This window comes from Monodelphis domestica, chromosome 8, assembly GCF_027887165.1.
Source record: "Monodelphis domestica isolate mMonDom1 chromosome 8, mMonDom1.pri, whole genome shotgun sequence".
NCBI classification, from domain to species: Eukaryota; Metazoa; Chordata; class Mammalia; order Didelphimorphia; family Didelphidae; genus Monodelphis; species Monodelphis domestica.
In genome coordinates this window covers 193,481,935-193,502,568 of record NC_077234.1, presented here as the reverse complement: position 1 = coordinate 193,502,568, position 20,634 = coordinate 193,481,935, and the positions used below count along the sequence as shown (strand labels likewise).

At 38.2% G+C, this 20,634-nt stretch overlaps 1 protein-coding gene across 2 annotated transcripts in view; it reads right to left on the bottom strand.

Moving 5' to 3' along the window:
- Positions 1-16,910, bottom strand: part of TGFBRAP1 (transforming growth factor beta receptor associated protein 1) — a 66,504-nt gene extending 49,594 nt beyond the window's left edge. For both annotated transcript variants that reach the window (XM_007501180.3, XM_001364018.4), the window contains exon 1: positions 16,381-16,910. The gene's annotated coding sequence lies outside the window, so the exon portion shown is untranslated. The remainder of the gene's footprint in view (positions 1-16,380) is intronic.
- Positions 16,911-20,634: the final 3,724 nt, after the last annotated feature.

Here is a 20,634-nt window from a genome sequence, read left to right as displayed (position 1 = left end):
TGGGGGATGATGAACTCAATTTTGGACATACTGCATTTGAGATATCCATGGGAAACTGAGGTAGACATGGCTAAAAGATTCAAATAAAGGAACTTCTGGGGGATGTTACAGGTGAAAATAAAGATTTGGAAGACACTTGAAACTATGGGAATAGATGAGATAATCAAGGGAGAAAATGTAGAAAGGAAGGTAAAGCAAATCAAGTACAAAATCTTGGAGGCTGTCTTACTGCCACATAACGGCATGATATCGTGTTACATTAATAATTACAAGATCAGAGGGACCTCTGAATCATCTAGTACTATACTCTTTTGTTACAGATGAAGAACTGAGGCCCAAAAATTTTATGTGACTTGCCAAGGTCACAAAGGTTATTAGTGGCAGAGCTAGAATTCAAACTCAATCTTATACCAGAGGTGTCAAACAGAAGCACATTAAAAAAAAAAAAAAAAACCCAGTCTAACCCCATTCTTGTCTTCACTATTACAGTAGGTGGCAAAACCATTCTCCCACCCTCACCACCAGGGTGTCACCCTTGATTCATTATTATCTCTTACTCCCAAATCTAATCTGTTGCTAAGACTTGTCCATTTCACCTTTGCAACATTTTTCTAATATGGTCCCTTCTCTCCTCTGACACTGCTACCACCCTGGTGCAGGCCTTTATCACTTTACATTTGGATTGCTATAATAGCCTGCTAGTGGGTTCTGCCTCAAGTCTCTCCTCTCTCAATTCACTCTTCATTCAGGCACTAATGTGATTTTTCTGAAGTGTAGGTCTGACCAAGTCACCCCTTCTAGTCATTAAATTACAGGGGTTCCCTGTTGCCTTCAAGATCAAATCCAAAATCCTCCATTTGGTATTTAAAGCCTTTTAGAACCATACCAACTCCTTTCAGTCTTCTTACTCCTAACAGACTGCATATTTTTTGAACCACTGACACTGGCCTTCTTGCTGTTCCAAAACAATATACTCTTTCAACTTTGGGTATTTTCTTTGTGTTTCTCATGTCTGGACTATTCTTTTTCCTCATTTCTGCCTATAGCCTTTCCTGGTTTCCTTTAAATCCCAACTAAGATCTCATCTTCAACTGGAAAGTTTTCCCAACTTCTTAATTTTAGTGCCTTTCCCATTCTTAATTATTGTTTTCTTGTCCTGTATTTAGCTTGTTTATACATATTTGTTTACTTGTAGTCTCCTCTATTAGAAACTGAGACTCTTGAGGGCAGGGACTGTCTTCTGTCTCTTTGTATCCCCTGCATTTACTTAGCACAGTGCCTGACATATAGTAGCACTTAAGTAAATGTTTATTAACTATTTGGAATTCTTTATATTGAATGGAAATAAAAATTCTATCTGAAGCTCTGCCATTGTGTGATCATTGTCAAGTACTTATACTAACACATAAAAGCCAAACACAAGCCCTTATCTGGAAAATCCATGTAAAATTTTTTGGTCCTCTAGTAGTACCAAAAAAGTCTATATTTTTTATTTTATTTTTATTGTGAATTTACAGTACCTTATTGTAAAATTTTGGTAAGTACTTGGTCATAGGCTGTATGTAGGTCAATGTTAAGGAGGAGAATAATACTGAACATATTGCATGTATAACAAAATATTTAAAAATAATGTAACAGTACATATATCATGCATTTATAAGTTACTAAACTTTTAAAAATATCTTTATATTTCTAGCCTTAATGTGTCATATACTGGCTTTAACATTCTTTTTGCAAACTTTAACTTTTTACTTATTTCAACATTAAAAAATGAAATTGGTTATGTTTATAGTAACAAAAGATAAAATATATTGATATTATACAGTGCTATACATATATTTTATGGAATTCTGAGGGCTAGGCAATGGGGGTCAAGTGACTTGCCCAGGGTCACACAGCTGGGAAGTGTCTGAGGCCAGATTTGAACCTAGGACCTCCCATCTCTGGGCCTGGTTCTCAATCCACTGAGCTACCCAGCTGCCCCTCCTTCCTTTCCCCCCTCCAGAATTTCTAAGTTTTTAAACTTCTTTGTGTCTTCTGCAGGCCTTCACCTGTTGTCTGTGGCTTTAATATATAGCTGGCTCATCAGAAAAATCTATCTAAAGTCCTCAGGGTAATGCAGTGTGGAAATTAGGGGCTGAAGTATGTGAAAATAAAAGAGAAATGTGATGGGAAATATGAGGACACATATCATTGAAGCTTACCAGGAGCAGAGGGAGGGAGAGCATGATGGTGCCTCTGCTACTACCAATAGCTTTCTTGAGTGCAGCAAAAACAGCATAGAGCTGAAATGAATCTTAACAATGCTCTTCCTGATGTTCCAGAAACAAGTCTGATTGAACCCCAGAGAAAGGGGAAGTGGAGAAAGTGTGATGAACCTCAATGATAATAAATTAGAATGAAATCATGGCATGAAATCTGAGAACAGCTAAAAATTCAATTTCTAACAAAGAAGAAAGCTAACAGAGAAATAGCCTAGGACTAATAGGGAAGAGGGAATCTCGAGGGTTATGTGTTCTAGTTGAAATAGGCCAAGATTTAAAATCAGAAGCTTTGGGTTCAATTTGCAGTTCTGTTACTATCAGTGTGGCCTTGGATACTTCATTTAATGTCTCAAAGCCTTTGCTTCCTTTTCTGTAAAATGAAGCAATTAGAAATTCTGAACCTTTTCTGTTAAGTCTGTGGACTCTCCAAAATAATGTTTTTAAAGGCATACAATACATAGGATTACTACAAAGGAAATCAATTGTTTTGAAAGATGCATCAAAATATTAAAAACAACAGATCATGGAGTTCAGGTTAAGAAGTGCTGGCCTGGATGATTTCTAAAGTCCTTAGCTCCCTAAAGTCCCAAAAAAGCTTCAGTGGCTTTTGAAAATGTCTAGCAAAAATATAATGAGGCCACATAAGAACTTTCCTGAGGCCATTTAAGCTTATTTCCTCTTCCTTTAGCAGTTACTTAAATGTATAATATATGCATAACCAATTAACAGCTTATCATTTTATAGCACATTTCCTATTTGTTTTCATTTAATTCTCACAACAAACTGGTGAAGTAGACATTATAAGTATTCCCCATCTTATACATGAGGAAAAAAATGAAGAGAGGTTAAGATTCTTGCCCAAGAATACATGGCTAGTAAGGGCACAGGAGTTGACTTTGACCTAAGTGTTGTGACTAAGCCCAAGACTCTCTCTATTCCAGTTCAATTCAATACAGTACAAACATTTAGTACTATAACATGCTGATAGCAAAGCTGGTCTTCTAGAAAGATGTCTGGCTGCTCAAGGGTCATTTGAAATATGTAGGGGAAAAATCATAATTCTTAAGCATTTACATACACAATACATCATGGCTAAAGGTAAATCTCTTACTAATAGTATTATGATAATCTTGAAAGAGAGACAATGAAGCATAGTGGAAAGCACATTGTCTCTGGAGGAAGAATAGTGTTGGTTCCAATCCTGCCTCTGAAGCTTGGTACCTGTTTGCCCTTGGGCAAATCATTTCTCATCTCTGCTCCTAAGTTTCTTCATATGTAATCTAAAAGAGCTGGCCTAAAGGCCTTCAAGTTCTAGACCTATGAAACTGTGATTTCTTCTTATTATCTTTTTTTTTAAACCCTTACCTTCTGCCTTAGAATCACTACTAAGTAGAAGAGCAGCAAGGGCTAAGCAAATGGAGTTAAATGACTTACACAGGTCACAAAGTTAGGAAATGTTTGAGGCCCATTTTTGAAACCAAATGCTTCTGACTCCAGGCCTGGGACTCTATCACTCTACTACCTGGCTGCCCCATACCTGTCTAATCTTAAATCAAATTAAGTAATAACACTTTATATTTTAATTTCAACCGTTCAGTCAACAAATACTTACAAAGAACCTATGCGCAAGGCACTCAGAAATATAAAAATAAATAAGGCAGTCCCTACATTTAAGGAGACAGTCACACATACAAATATAATATATTTCAAACATCATGTGAGGCAAAGCTTAGTTAATAATTGAATGAACTATGAATTTCACACCAGGCAGTTAAATTCAATATACTTTGCTGGGCTAGTTACTTATAGAAGTGGATATCTTTAAACTATCTGCCCCCAAACTGTAAAGGAATAATACATAGCCTCCAGTCATTGGTGAATCTCCTCAGTGCTGTTCCTGCTGCTTCAGAAATGTCTACTCTACCCCCGGAGCAGGAGGGCATGTGGAGAGAGTAAAATGGACTTCAATACTAAGCTAAGAATCAGTTTATTTAGATTGCTAGTGACACTTTCACTTACTAGCTGTGTGACTTTAGACAAACCACTTCACCTTTCCTGATCTCTTTTCATAGGGGTAAAATAAAGGACTTGGATTACTTAATCTCCAACTTCTTCTAGAGCTAAAATAATCTATGGCTGTCCTAGAATTTAAGGCAACATTAACAACTGACACAGGATCAGCAATAGTCAAATCCATCAAGTTGATGAAGCTTGATCTCAGATGCTACCATGAAGCCTTGAGACAGTGCTGGACCAGGAGTCAGAAAGCCCTGGATTTGAATACCACCTAACTAGTAAAAGTCATTTACTCTGAGCTTCAGTTTCTTCATCTTCAAAGAAGAAATAGTAATATCTGTAGTACCTAATTCATAAAGCAGTTATGAGGTTCCAATGAGATAATCTATGTAAAATGCTTTGTAGGCAGCCAATTGTACTCCCTAATTTTCCAGAAAAGGAAAAAAAAACCACAGTATTTTTTGCTTATATTTCACATAACACTCTGTTTGGACCTCTCCTATGCACTTACCCTTTCCATCTAATATCTTAGTTATATATTAACTTGTTCTCAATTAGATTATAAACTCCTTGAGAGTTTAGTCTGAGATACAACTTAGTATTCTCAGCACTTAACACCAAGCCTTCCAGATAATAAAAGCATCTAGCAGTTGCCTAACACTTAATAAAATGTTTGGTGCATGAAGTCTGTCCAGCAGAGCTGTACACACAGTCTACCTACCATTTCTGACCTTCCCCTTATTTTCAGCCTTCTGCATCCCAATTTCCAGTTAGGCTCCCAATGTTCTGATGCTACCCATTTCTTTCTTATCAATGAAGTAAAGTAATAAATTAATTCACACTGATATAATAAGGCCTTTTGTATTTACCTTTCCAGAAATACCAACATTTAAAAAGGACCAAAATACAGATAGCCTAAAGAACAAATTACTAATGCAGAATTTTATCTCCAAACTAGGTATACTGGAGAGAAAAGATTAGGGTATGTTTCCTACTTGGTAAAATAAGGATATTAAATAATTAGCAAGGTCTTGGATTCACCAGGTGTAATAAGAGTAATCTGTTGAAAATATTTCTGGTTGTGGTAAATGGATATACTCTGGCTGACTAGAGAGGAAACTTACAAATCATCTGCTTCTACCTCCCTCAGATTCTAAGAGTATCAATTCCATGCATTGGTGAATGATTCTTTTAAGGTAGCAGCTTTCTCTGTGCTTTATAGATATTTCATATTCATCTAACCCTAAATAAGGAACTCTCCACGTTTAGGTATGCTATGCTCCTAACTATAGAAGAGTAGAGAAGCCCTGTAATTTGCAAAATTACCTTAGGGTTGGGCTATGGAACGAAGCATTTGAGATAGTTTCCTATTTGAAATGATTTCCTGAAAAGAGATTAGGTTTATATAAGATGAAAGTGAGCTTATTCTCATTGGCTACTTAAAGTGGCCTGTCATGAGTCCTTCTGGGAAAAAAGAAGACAGAAAACAGTCTAGAGTTCCTATAATTTTGTCATAGAATAATTAATGAAAAAAGGAGTTACAAATTCTCCCGAGAATTCATTTTAAGGATAGGAAATTAATCATAAGGCTTGTTTTATTTAAATGTGAAATCTTGTCAGTACAAAGAAGGATGGACCTAGAGGGCTTTCAGAAGACAGTGTATTAATAAGCACTAGGCTGGAAAACCAATTGCTTAGTTTGAGCACTAACACTGATTTGAAGTAGAGCCTAGACAGCAGAGCAGGTAGGAGAAAAAATAGATGGCTGGGAGTTAGGAGTCCTGGTTTCTTCTTTGTGCTGCCAGAAAACCGGCGAGGTATAACTTTGCTGGACTTCAGTTTCCTTTTCTATAAAATGAGGCAGTTTGACTATATTGGGTCATCTCCAAGAAAAAGTTTGAAAGTTTAAAATGTCATGGTTCCCCCTGGCCAATATACTCTCTTTTGCAACATACCACCTCTTTTTGCAAAAAGAAAAAAGAAAAAAATTTTAATAGTAAAAAATAATTCAAAGAGGGTGCAGAATCTTTTTTTTTTTTTTTGGTGCTCACTGTAAAGAACTCTTGATAAGAAAATTCCCTCTACCAATACAGACCAGCACCTTCTTGCTATGCCAAAGTACATATTTTGTATGTGGAATCCACACCACTCAAGAACTCCTTTAGAGGAACTATCAGGAAGGAAGATGTTTGGGGTACTGAAAACTATAAGTTTAAATATATGAGTTTGGTGATATCATGCTGGCTAAAGTGACTTCCCTATGTGGTATTCAGTCCAAATATCTGTTGACAACTTCCAAATGGTGGGAGTCAACAGTGAATCAGCAGGTATACAGATAGTACCTATCACTAGAACTTTGCAAAAAAGTACAGCCTGAGTTCCTGCTGACAAAGGTAGCTACATCCTTTCTCCATACTGGGGGCATCTGTTTCCTACTGTCCTCATGTGTTCAAAACAAAAAGACCTTAGGCTACCAGAAACCACATTTGGAAATAAATGCCAGAAAATTCCACTGTATCTGGGGGATTGAGCCTTTCACCACAAATTATACAGATGAACTTTCTTTCAAAAAAAAAATTTGATGTTGGAAATAGTCAAAGAAGTGGTTTCCTGTTCCTTTCCTACTCTTCTAATAGTCCTGCAAATGTGACTTGTTTATAACCTTCAAACAAATAAAGCATTTTTACAAAAATACTCACACACAAGCACCAGTGGCAGATATTCAGAGAATGATGCTCTAATCAATTCTACTGACCTTACAGATATTTTGATTCTCATTTCTCCCTTTCACAGCTACTGGCTAAGAAAGTGAAAAGGCAATTAACCATATCCCTTTAACTTCTCTGTCACAAATTACAAGTAGAACATGGGACAAATTATTTATTTGAGTTTTTGTTTTGTCTATAGAAGGGAGGGTTACACTAGTTGATCTACTGGCTAAAATAAAGTTTCTTTCTCACTTTGTTTCATGAGGTTTTTAATCTCACAAAACAGCAAACAGGTACAGAAAGGAAAATAAGTCTTCAAAAACGTTGGTTTAAGACCCAACTAAGCCAAATCATTCCAAGAGCATTCATAGGTGAAGCTAGAACAGACCCCCCTAGCTTTTCCATAACAAAACCATCATTACTGGTGACAACTGAATCATTTTGGGGTTCAACATTTCAGTGTCTGGTGTGCAATACAAAGGCATCAGAAATAGCATTAAAGGCAAAGATAGAAAGAGCAGCTGCTGAGCTAAGAAGAAAACTCAGTTGAAGGTAATAATTTTGAAAACAGTAAGAGATTAATTGTCATGATATTCAAAAGAGAGAAAGATACCAAATCATTACAGAGGTGGCATGATAGATACCACAGAGAAAGCTAAAGCTATCATGTCACTTTTTACTTTTTTTTTTCCAGGCACAAGGACAGCCAGAGCAAAGAATTGAAGATTGAAAATAAAGGCTATACATAAAGCAGATCAAGAAAGCCAATTTGGCTAGACTGTTAAGCATGGAAACAGGAGGCTGGAAAGGTAGGTTGAGACCAAGTTGTAAGAGGCTTTAAAATGCAAACAGTACTTTTACATTTGATCCTAGAGGCAATAGAAAATTAGCCAAGTTTGTTCACTAAGGAGGGAAGTAGACAAATTTATGCATAAGGAAAATCACTTTGGTAGATCTGTGAAATATGAAATATTATGAGTAAAGAGGGACCTGAGAAAGAATTTCAAAAGGAGGCCATTGCAATAGTCCAGAAGAGAGGTTATAAGATCTGAATTAAGACAGTGGCTATATGAGTAATAAGAAAGAGATAAAGCTGTGTAATTAGAATTTTGAACCCCAGGACTCTCCCAGCATTCCATTTTCCTTCTCACATTATGTGCTTATGTATGTAGGATATATTTTGATATGACCCCACCCCTTGCGCTCTTCTTCCTGGAACGAGGCTGTAGAGACTAGGGGAAGAGCTTGGCAGGAAAGTTTACTCATGTGGTCAATTTTAAGTTTTGTACTTTGTTCTTTTAATTCTTATACTTCAAGCGATTATTAATAAATCTTATAAAATATAATAATTGTAGTTAGTGGATATTAATTTTAATCCTACAGTTTTGGCAAGCCACAAAGGGATAGAATCCTTGAGTTTTTTTAAGAAAGCCTTTGAGTAAAGGATAGGGAGCATATAAATTTTGCTCCTGCTGATAAGCTGCTTTTCCCTGTGCTGGTTTTTTTCTATTTTTCACCAGCTACCCCACCCTGGGACTCCTGGCCTAAATGGATAAGCCTCCCACCATTTCTGCTGCCCGCAAGCTATTGCAGGTTGCGCTGTTACTCTCCTCACTCCCACCACAGCCTCCCTACCACTGCTGTTTGCCCAAAGGTCTTAGAGCTGTTTGGAAGTACCTTCTTTTTCCTGCTGGAAGGATGAGATCCAAATCCTGTTGGGCTACCCTCCCCCCTACACTCACATGGGTTTCAAGCCTGTGCTTGCCACCTTTTCAGCAAGAGAACGCAGCAAGAGAACACAGTGTGGAGCAGTCAATCCATGCTATCCACCCCAACCCCAGCCTGGCTAACCCAGGGGGGCTTCCATGCTCCTGAGTTGTGGGGGTAGGGACTGAGGTGTCACGGGGGGCTTTACCCCAGGGTGTGGGGGGTGGGGGCGGAGAGCAGAACTCTTCTCCCAAACATTCCTTATGAGGCTTTTACTCCTAGCCAGTGCATACTAGGATAGCACCACCTATGAAAAGGAAGTAGAGATTGAAAACATGGCCCAGTTTCCTGCTTACCCCAAACAGCTCCCATTTCCAAAGACCCTTACTGAGCTCATGCAGCTTACTGCTTTAGGATGTCTTTTCTTACTACTGTTCCTGGGTGTATTGATAGGAGACCTTACAGTTGATAGCTTTAGTAGTCTCGAGATTCAGAGGGAAGATTCATCTCCCTACACCCCTTGCTATTTTGGCCTGCTCAGTCTCTGCAACATATCCAATATGGGGTTTGTCCACATTATACTCAGTGCAGGTATGGGGAACCCCAGAAGTGTGACCAAAGGAATCTGGATGGCTAATGATACTTGGGATGGGAAGAAACCTCAATGAGTCTGGAGGTGAATTTTAAGCCTTTTCAGACTCCATTTGCCTTTTTGATGTTAACTGTTTCAATTTGTTCCCCTCCAAATAGTGAAGAAATCTCTGTAATGCAGCTATCGGAAATGGAGAAAAGGACTCTTGAATTCATTGTTCACATCCTGTCATACTTGTTGTATCTGCTGATCGTTTTAAATTTTGTTTTTAAATTCACATATTAATCTAATCTAACATATTCTGTTACACTATGTCATTTTCAGCTACTGTGTTATGGCCATTAGCTATATGTTCTGTTAAAATACCATTATAAAAGTCCATAAACAACTTGGACAAACCCTTTTCCTGGAAAAACCATAGATCCTTATGGATGCTGGATTTGTCACCAGATCCATTGAGGTCACATATTGCCTAAATGGCACTTTGTTCCTTTTTGCCTCTGTTAATTGTCACATAGATAAAGATGGATGGACACCATAAAACTGGTTACAATCTGTATACAACCTTTGGAGAATTTAATGAGCTAAAAATCTCAATTGATTTTAAGGGGTCTTCAGAAGTGATTTTCAAATTATCTAGTAGCACCACTACCTCTGACTATTCATTTGCCTACCTTTGAGTTGTTTGTAACAAAAGGTAAGGGTCCATTCAGTAGCTGAAGTGAAGTGCAATAGCACTATTGTATTCTCCACCTCCACATTTATAAAAATGTAATAGATGAGACAACAGATTTGATTTTCACTATTGTGTTCCTCGCCTCCACATTGTAATGGATGGGACATATAAATATATGACTTTTACAGCTGTTACAGTCTCATACCAGAGGAGGGAGGTTTCCTAAGGGGCTTGGTTACCCTGTGATGGGTTATGATCTCATCTGGGAGGTGGGAAGATTTTCCCCAAGGGGCATGGTAACTCCTAGATGACTCCCAAGAGGGAGTAGTTCCCATGGAGCTTGGTGGCTCCTGGATGGTTTTTATATTTGTAACTCTTCAGCTTACTCAACCCTTCCACCGGAATGATCTAGATTCTTGATGACATTTTAGACCCAAAATATTTTCATCAGCAGTACAGAGCTTCCCCCCCCCCCCCCACTCCCCGGGCTCTCCTGCCACATTTTGGAATGATGGCAGTAATAGACTTTGTTAGAAATATCTCAACTGAGGTTGACTAGATCTGGAGAACTTGTGACAAGTATCCATAAACTTCAATGGCTATAGAGACTCATGTGAATCTTAATGATAGCAGGTTTGTTTGCTATTTTCATGAATGGGCTCTTATGATTTTGGGGATTTGGGTACTTTGAATGTGCATAAGCTGCTATATTACTGTTTTAAAAAGCTGTTACTTGGTAGAAATAGTTTGTACTCACAACTGTGGATCATGGCCAAGTTAAAAAGGAAATGGATCTCATTTTTGGGTGAGAAATCTTTGTATTGTACCTCTCCTTGGATAACACAGTATGTAATGGAATATGAACTATATATACTTTTAATTTTATTTTATTATTGTTTTTCCTTGTATGTGCAATAGAGTATTTGAGTTTTCTTTTTCTCTTTTTTTTTGTACTTGTAGTACAAGCAACAAATATTAATGGTTTTTTGATTTTGCACTAATATAAGTTTAAAATGTCCATTAGCTCAAATTTCAATGCATACCCAAAAGTTTTAGACTATGCAAACCTGCCATTGATTGTTAGATATTATGAGACCTTGATTAATGCTTGTGTCTGATTCCAGGAGACAGGATCAGAAAAGAGTCACTGTACAGTGCCATGGAGCACAAAGTTAATCTGCACAGTGCCTAGGAGCACAATATCAAGGAGACCAATCAATTCCGGTGGGATTGATGAGATTCTGCGCTAAGACAGTAGACTTGAACTTATTTTGGGATTCAAGGAAGCGGCTGTTTACAAAGTCAGATTCTCTAGGGCCAGATCTAGATTTCTACCAAGTACCTCGGTTTGGCTGCCATTTTGGCTCCCCTATCTCTGAGCAAAAGTAAAATCAGACCAGGGAATAATTCCCTTCTGCTTCAAAAATCTAGTACTTTTTTTCCCCCTCCTTCACAGTGTGGCAATTTTCTGTAGTCCTAGCTACTGATTGGGTAAGTGCACACTGCTGCAATGGTCCTACAGGTTTGTGGGACATAAATCACTTTAGTAAGTCCTTATTCTAGGACCTATTATGGGCTTATTCTTGCTTACTCCAAATTTTTATATACTATTTAATTTTTATTTTTTTCTTTCTTCTTGATTTGTTTTTTGTTTTTGACTTCTTTTTAACAATTGATTCATATACCTCATAACTCAGCCATGTATCTCAGGGTGATCCATGTGTTGGGCAACACTCTTCTCAGGAAGGATTATATTATTGCCATAAAATTCTAGATTTATAAAAATTTTGTAGAGGCAGTAGAGGGAACATAAAAGTAACCTGGTATTAGCTATCCTTCTTAGATCTTTATGCCATCCACAATTTTGATAAGCAGATTTTCTACAATTTCTACATTCCATCTAATATTATCTACAATCCATCTAATAGAATAATAATATTCTACATTCCATCTACATGCCATCTATGATGGCAAACCTATGGCACATGTGCCAAAGAGGGCACGCAGAGCGCTCTCTATGGACATGTCATGCGTCATCAGCCAGAGTTCATTACTAGAAGGGTAGAAAGACTTGGGAGAAGCTGCTCTCCTCCCCCCCCACTCAACTGAGCTTGACATTTTTCCATCTCCCCTGCCCCTCTACCCAGCAGCCCAATGGGAGCGCACAGTGGGTAAGGTGGATGGCTCAGCAGTGGCAGAGCTGAGAGCTGGGGCCACCCCTTTCCCCCTTTCTACAAAGGGCTAGGACATTCTTCACTACTCCACCTAGCAACCCTGCTCCCTCCCCTATGTGGGGTAAGGGGTGGGGCAGCACATGCAGGGGGTGGGGTGGGGTAGTGTAAGGGCACATGGTCTCTAAGAGGTTTGCCATCAATGATCTAGGTCATAAAAATGAACAGGATAGGGTCTTATGGAATAACACTAGAAATTCCTCTAATTAACACTTTTTATGGTTATTTAACCATTTACAAATCTACATTATTGAAAGTCAATTCACATTTCTCAAGATATAACAGGTTTGTCAAATGTTTTAGAAAATTTTTACCAGATCTTCAGCATTCCCAAGGTCTTTGAATTTAGTAATCTTATAAAAATGGAAAATGAATTTACTTTAGCATGACATTCTTACTGAACCCATACTGGTTCCTAGTGTCCACCTCTGTTTTTTAAGTACTCATAAAATTTCTATTTAATAATCCACTCTAAAATTTCCTGGGTAGCTAGGAGCCACAATAATAAAATGCTGGAGACAGGAAGCCCCGGGTTTGAATCTTGTCTCAGACACAGTGTTACCCCAAATAAGTCACTTTACTTCTCTCAGGCTCAGTCTCATTTATAAAATGAGAATAATTCTAGTATCCACCTGGGAGGAAGTGGTAAGGATTAATGAGATAATATATAAACCCCTTTGAAAACCTTAAGTACTAAAAAAATTCTATTATCTCTGGAATAGCCATCAAAATTTTACCAGTCTGCATTTACCAGAATCTACTCTTTTCCCCATTTGAAAAATGGCATTATATCTACTTACATATTTCTACATTCATGGTTTCCCCTATACTCCACTAATAGACAACCAAGTTGACTACAATGAAAGAAGACCTGTTCCAAAATCTGTAAGGATATAAAGAAATAATCATGATTTGTATATCTACTTTCCTCATTTAAAGATGCTGTTGCTAATGGTGTATTATTGACGTGTACAACTATAACTGCAAGTCTGTATAACATTCCCAAATATAATTTTTTTTTAAGCCAGGTAAATCCAGTTTAGATTCTGGACTGTTAATACTAATCCAAGCAAGTTCAGCTTATAAAAGTGAAAATTTTAAAAACATTTAATAAACAGTACTTTCCTCAATGTTGAATTTCCAAAATAATGTTCCTTTTTTTTTCAAGTTACATTTTAACAGTTAACAAATTAGCTACTTTAGATTGTGCTATTAAAGAATCATTTTAGTTTCATGTTACTTGTATGTTCTGAAATTAGTGTTCAGCTTTTTCTTAGACATAAGGTAATTTTTTCTATTAATATTTAACATGAGAAAATCTTAGCCAATATGAGAAGTTATTCTGTACTTAGCAGTTCTGCAATTTTTTTTTAATAAAGAAAAACAGGTCAGGCTTGCCACTGAGGAAATGGGTTGTAAGTATGGGCCAAATTACTAAATATCCTTCAAATACCTGGATCTAGAAAATAATTACTTTAATGTATTCCTAATGAGGTCTGTATTCTAACCAAAATGAAAAGGCTTAAGCTCATTAAGTAAAATACCTAAAGTTCTCTTTAAGAGAATTTCAAATTCTTAATACAAACAGGAGGGGATCTATTAAAAACCTTTTAAATATATTTAGACTTCATTTTTCTTCAATAAAAAGGTTAATAGAACATTAGGATTTGAATCTGAAGCATTTTAAAAAAGTTTTTATTCCAAGACTTCAGTGATTAAAGCCATCCAACAATAAAACAAATCTCTTTATAAGATAGTACCTTGTGACTGGAGATGTTTAAGCAGAAACTGAGCCACTGTATATCAAGGATCCTTAAGAAAGGATAAGCCTTGAAGGAAAGATTGAATTAGATGATTTCTGATAATCATATTTTCTTAAAGTTGAATGAAAATTATCTTAGAAATAAATACATTAATGAAAATGACAAAAAATAATTAATGAAAAACTAAGTATACTGCTATAATTTCTATTCTGACTCAGAATTTGCCTACACAGAAATTAGGCTAAAGAATCCATAAGTAAACTTATTCAGAACTTTAGGATCATTTATTGTTAACACTCAGAACACGCCGAAATGAAGAAGTTTTTTGGAATAGAAGGAAATCTAGGTTTTCCGGCTCTATCTCATAACTTTAGATATAATAAAGAGGCCTAAAAATCAAAAGATTTTTTCCAAAGTCACTGCAGTTAGTGTAAGAATCAGGATTAAAACTCAAGGCTATGACTTCCTAGACCAATGCTCTTTCCACATCACTGCAGCTGCTTAAAAATAAAAACAAACAAAAAAACTGCTGAGCCAAAAAGGACTGGCTTTTATGGGTGTTTTGGAGGGATGACTGAAAGGAAGTAGACTCAGCAAGCAGAAAAGCAAGAGGAAAGGAAGGAAAGGGACAAAAACTGTCCAAATATTGTTTTCTATATTTTGTACTATGTCTTCCTACTTTGGTCTAACTATGAAAGAGGAACTATGTGAAGCTCAGAAACTACAAATGAGTAGTGGGCACCAACTTAAGGGTTTGTTTGGACTAAGAGCCAGCTCTATCAGACATCAATTCTAACTACAAACAAAATATCTCATATTATATTACTATTATACTCACATACGATTTATCAATGCTTTAATCTTCCAAATACAATGTTAATATGCTAATAACTTCCTCTAAAACAAATGGATGATGAAGTATTGTAATTTTGATAGTAATTAACCCCTTACTCAGTTAAATTTCAACTTACAGAATTAAATTCCTTTCTTTTATATAAATGACTACATAAATCCTTCTGAGCAGGTGATAATTCAAAGGCCCTGTCAACTCTGTGAAAACACTTGAAGCTAAAGGAGATTCCACACAGGCAAACCTAACATTTATGGCTACAGTGTGCTTTGAAAAAGTAAGCCTTCTGTCCAAATTTATCACAAGCTCCCTATACTCAAGAGAAGATGATGCCAATTATAATTGAAAACTCATTCACTACCTGCACCTCTCAACTGGAAACACTGGCCTTGAGCTCTTCTACTAGTTCCAAAAAGCCATCCATTTGAATTCAACATTGCACTTAATATCACTTCATCAACGAGATTCTCTTGCCCACTGAGGCAATGCAACGATAAACCTTCAATATTCTAAAACTTCAAGAACCCTAGGAACAATTTATTATTCATGCATATTTGCACCTTGCCCCAAACAGTCCTAGGTATGGGGGAAAAGAGAACATACAGGTATTCTCTTACTCCATTCTCTTCCTTATATTAAAAAAAAAGTCCTTAGGAATAATAGTCAACCTCAGCTCTCAAATCAAACACTGGGAATAATGCTTGGAAATGATCAAATAAAATATAATTTAAAAAATAGAAAAAAAAGAAAAAAAAGCAAGGACCTAAGATCATGGAATTAAAGGACTGAAGGATACAGACCAGGAGTTAACTTGCCACCTGTATAAGGAACAGTCATTCTGGAGGAAATAATATGTACACAGATAAATACCAGAGGATTTGAGGAAGGAATAAAGGCAAGAAGTATTGATCTCTTCTATCAATACTTTAAAAAAAAATCAAACACTGGGTCTCAAGGATCTCTCCCCCCCTACCCCGTTTCCCAAATACACAGAACTCCATGATCTTGACCTCCTAACCCTCCCTCCCCGTCTCATCCACTTCCAAGTCGGAGGTCTTGTCCTTCAAAACCACATAACACACAAATATAAACAAGGGAGTCAGAGTTCCATCCTTCTAACCTCCACATGTGCAAACTCCTAACTTAAGACAGACAGACACACACCCCTGATCTAAAACACACCCACACAGTCCCATCCTCCTAAGCCACATACACACCCCAACCTTACTTACACTTACACACACACACTTACACACACACACACGCTCGCACACGTCCCATCCTAAACCCTATACACACAAAGCCTCACAGATAACGCATACCACGAGATCACACAAGAGTCCCATCCTCTTAAACTATATAGACACAATCTCACACACACGGTCTCATCCTCTGGAGCTCCGGGGTCCCGCAGCCCTCCCCTACGCTGGCCCGCCCCCGCCTCAGCTGTCTGTGACAGCCTGGCCAGCTCCAAGCCCCCGTGGCCTCTACTCCTTTGCTGGTGCTGCTGCAGCTGCGGCTGCCGCCGCCGCCGCCACCGCCACCGCTACCGCCACTACCTCCCCCTCCTCACCGCCGCTCGCCCAGCTTAGGCCTCCTCGGTCCACTCCACACGGAGCAGTGGTCCCAGTCTCCTGCACGCAGCTTTAGCTGTGGCAGCTGCCGCGGCCCGGGACTGCTGGGCCCAGCACACGCGCCCTCAGCCCGGCTCGGCCCCGCCCGGCCCCGGCTCCGGGTTGGCTCCGCAGCTCCCCCAGGGGCTCCGTCCGGCCCCACCGCCGCTTCCCGTCACGTGGGGGCCCGCCCCGGTGTACGAAAGGACGACGGCCGCCGCCAGTGATTGACAGAAGCAGAGAGGGGAACCCGGCACCAGATCATCTGAACGGCGCTCCCGACTCCCCTCTCCCACTCCAGTTCGGGCCTAGGAGAAGAGTCAGGGAGGGAGAGGACTGGAGTCCGGGACTGGGGGAGGGTCTGAGCTTTAAGGACATGCGGTCACTCTTCTTTCTTTCCCGTGGGATGGGGTGTGAGGTGACCCTTAGCAGCACTTCCTGATATTTGGGGATGTGTCAAACCACATATTCTCTGGGATCAGAGACCCTGGCTAGGGACATCCAGGCGCCCCGAAGCGAAACTGGGCAGGTGCTTTTATAGTAGCTGGGAAAATAGTAATATTAATATTAGCTCCACCTATATCCCTTTCTCCTCCCCGCTACCACCTCCCCCCTCCCGTCCCTTTTCCTGTATCTTCCCCCTCTCCTCTCCCATCCTCCTCCCCTTTCCCTCCTATATCCCATTTCCCCCCCTCTTTCCTCTCCCCCTCTTTTTCTCTTCTCTCTCCTCCCAATTCCTCCTCTTCTCCCTTCACTCCTTCTCCCTCTTACCTTCCCCTTCCCTTTATTCCCACCCTTCACCCCCTCCCCTTTAAAAGCTTGACCCTAGGCAAAAAGGAGGGTGGGGATCTCCATTGGTAAACAGAAAATGGTTCCTTTATCTAAGAGGACTTTCTAGGTGCTGTTGAAATGAGTTCTAGGAAGGTACCCCTTGATCCCCAATTTTTTTTCTTCCCAGAGACTGAAACTACATTAGAGTTTATTCAGCATTGTCCTTTCTGGTTAGTCTTTTAAAATTCAGGTTATACTCTTTAGAGAGTAATAATGCTTTAAAAGTTACTTACCTTTAATGTAATTTGCTTGTTGAAGTTGTTGATTGGGATGTCTATACAGTATAATGTTAAACTGTTTAGTATAAAGATCAAGCTTAGCTTTTTGCTGAAAGAGAATTATACACTTCTGGCCCAGAAGAGCTAATAAAAGGCAGCCCCCTCTTTTGCAGAGTGGCTATTATGGGTGTTGGCTCTGTAGATATTTTGGTTGGTTAAAGTAAATTTTTTTATTTCCCCCTTTTCTCCTCTACCTCTTAATTCCAGGAAATGGCTCTCTGGGTGGTAAATGTAGGCAACTAGTTAGAGTTCTGGGCCTGGACTCAGGAAGGCTTAAGTTCAAATATGGACTCAGATACTTATTAGCTGTGTGATCCTGAGTGAGTCACAATCTGTTTGCCTCACTCAGAAGGAAATGGCAAACCAATCCAGTATCTTTGTCAAGAAAGCCCCATGGGTAGAGTGGTCCATAAGGTCATGAAGAGTTGAACACAAGTAACAACATATTGATGTAGATGATGGAAAAACAAAAGATATTAATAAAAAAGAACTTTTAAAAAGCACCTTTCCTCATGATAATCAAGATCTCAGAGCACAGTGGAGTAAGAATGCCTGGGCTGGAACAGAAAAGAATGGAGATGAAAAAGGTCCTTGAGACAAAATTTTGCCTACAGCAACTTTTCCTAGGGCTAGGTCTGGTAACCAGGTCTTCTTCCTAGTCAACCCATTTCCCCATCCCTACAAAGGCTAAATATTTAGGGGAGGGAAGGCAAATTCCAGATTGTTTTCTGGAGTAGTTTAATTCTGAGTAACAAAGATATACAACTGAAAGAAATTCAGTAAGACTAGAAGAGTGTATTCTTAATTTTTTAAAATAATGCTATATTTTGTTTTTAGAGCACCTTCATTTTCCCACCAGGGAACCATCCATTATAACAATTAAAAAGATAGGAGGGAAATAGTTTAGTTAAACTAACCAAACTTCTCTAGAATCTTGACTATATATAGTGTTTCATACGTTTAGTCTCCCACCTCTTCAAAGAAGGGAGAGAAGGAGCAACTAAGTGGTTCAGTGGATAGAGAGCCAGGCCTAGGGAGGAAAGTCTTGGGTTTTGATGTGGCCTCAGACACTTCCCAGCTGGGTGACCCAAGTCATTGACCCAAGTCATTAACCTTGCATTGCTCAGCCCTTTCCTGTCTTCTGCCTTGAAACCAATACACAGTATTAATTCTACAATGGAAGATAAGGATTTAATACAAAATTTTAAAAAGAGAGGTACATTTTCTCTTTTTCTAGGCCTACCTTGGTCATTATAATCAGAAGGGATACCCCTGGCAAAAGCAACCTCCTAGATGTTAAATCACTCACTGAGGTGTTATCCTTTATCTGTTTTATCAGTAAAGCAAAGGGTAGTTAAAACCAATGAGTTTTGAGAGGGAAAGCTTTATATACCTGATATACAAGTGAGCCTACTTTGGTCCATCTTCCCTGCCTATTTAATCAATGAATGTTGTTGTGCCTTTCTCTTACTCCTAAAACCTCATATTCCTTGAGGAATTCTTCCCTAAATGGAAATGAAATTACATCCCATAAATCTACCCAAAAATTTCACACACATATACCTCTACTGGTCCACATTTTTATAATTATAAAACCTCTGCTAACATACTGTTTTTTTAGGCAATGGGGGTTAGGTGACTTGCCTAGGGTCACACAGCTAGAAGTATCTGAGGTCAAATTTGAACCCAGGACCTCTTGTTTCTTGACCTGGCTCACAATCCACTGAGCTACTTCACTGTCCCCCCAACATACATTTTTGAAATGTATTTCCATTTAGATATGTGTTTATTTAGAATTCATATTTCATTTAGATATTTGTTCTTAGTTTCTTTGGATTCTTTTCCCATCTTTTCATAATAGTCAGTGTGTGAATTAAAACAGTCTTTTAATTCCATCCTCATTTTTTTAGTATTTGGTAATAGACTGTTCTCGATGTTATAGTTTTAAATACAACTAATATATGATCTAAAATACATAATCACAAATGCCGATTTTTATCTTAGGTTGAAAAGGAGGAGGAAAGCATGCTGGATTTTCTTTAGAAAACTCCACAGTTCTTTTAATGATCCCAAACTTATCTGAAAAAAAAAAAAGGCTTACCTTTTTGATACAATATTCTTCCATTGATATATAACAAATAAGTAAAGGAATACCACAGAACTAAAGTTGAGAATCACCCAAAGATCAATGGAGTCATATGATGGGTTAAATAGGCTGTAAACTGTTATATATGATAAATTATGCAAGAGAATTTATATAAAAGATGTTATCAAATAAATATGTGATTGGGAAAAAAAAGTAGTGGGGGATAGCCAATACCCTTACACCTGGTACCTTCTTAATGTCAAGAGAATTTGAGAAAGGGCCCCAGGAATTTGGGACCCAACATATTGGATTTATTGGAAGATATGGACAATAGTCATATAGAATTGGCAGATCTGAACATATTCTAATCTATGCCATTGAAAGCATCCAGTGAATGAGATCACTGATCAATTGGAGCATTAAGGTATATTGAAGTAACACCTCCATAGTGCAAACATCTATAACTGAACATTCTTTGCACTGGTTTATGTTTCTGTTATAGATAGTAAAATCTCAAGACAGTTATTAGACCCATTGCATACTGACTAGATTAGAACAACTGTATTATATACATATAATATGCTTTCTATTATATATTTTCATTTATCTATTATTAGAGGGCAGTGGCAGTGCCAGTGTTATTATTTTATATAGCTTACAGTTATGTTAGTGCATTGTAGTGATGGGACATAATATCAGGTACACGGTAGCACATAGTGCTAGGTCTTCTTTATTATAAAACAAACAAAACCCTACGGCACTGCTTCCTTAAACTATAAAAAGAACAATCTATATCCAGTTGCTTCTACTTCTTCACCACCCACTCATTTCTCAGTCCTCAGAAACCTGGCTTCCTTTTCTACTCCTTCACTTAAACTGCCCTTACCCAGGTCTACAATCTGGCATATGTCAACAAAATTTATAAAGCAGTTCATTTAATATGTATAAGTTTAGAAATGAATCCTGAATAAGACATCTGGTGACCTAAGAGATGGTCCCCATTTGATTTGTTTGAGATT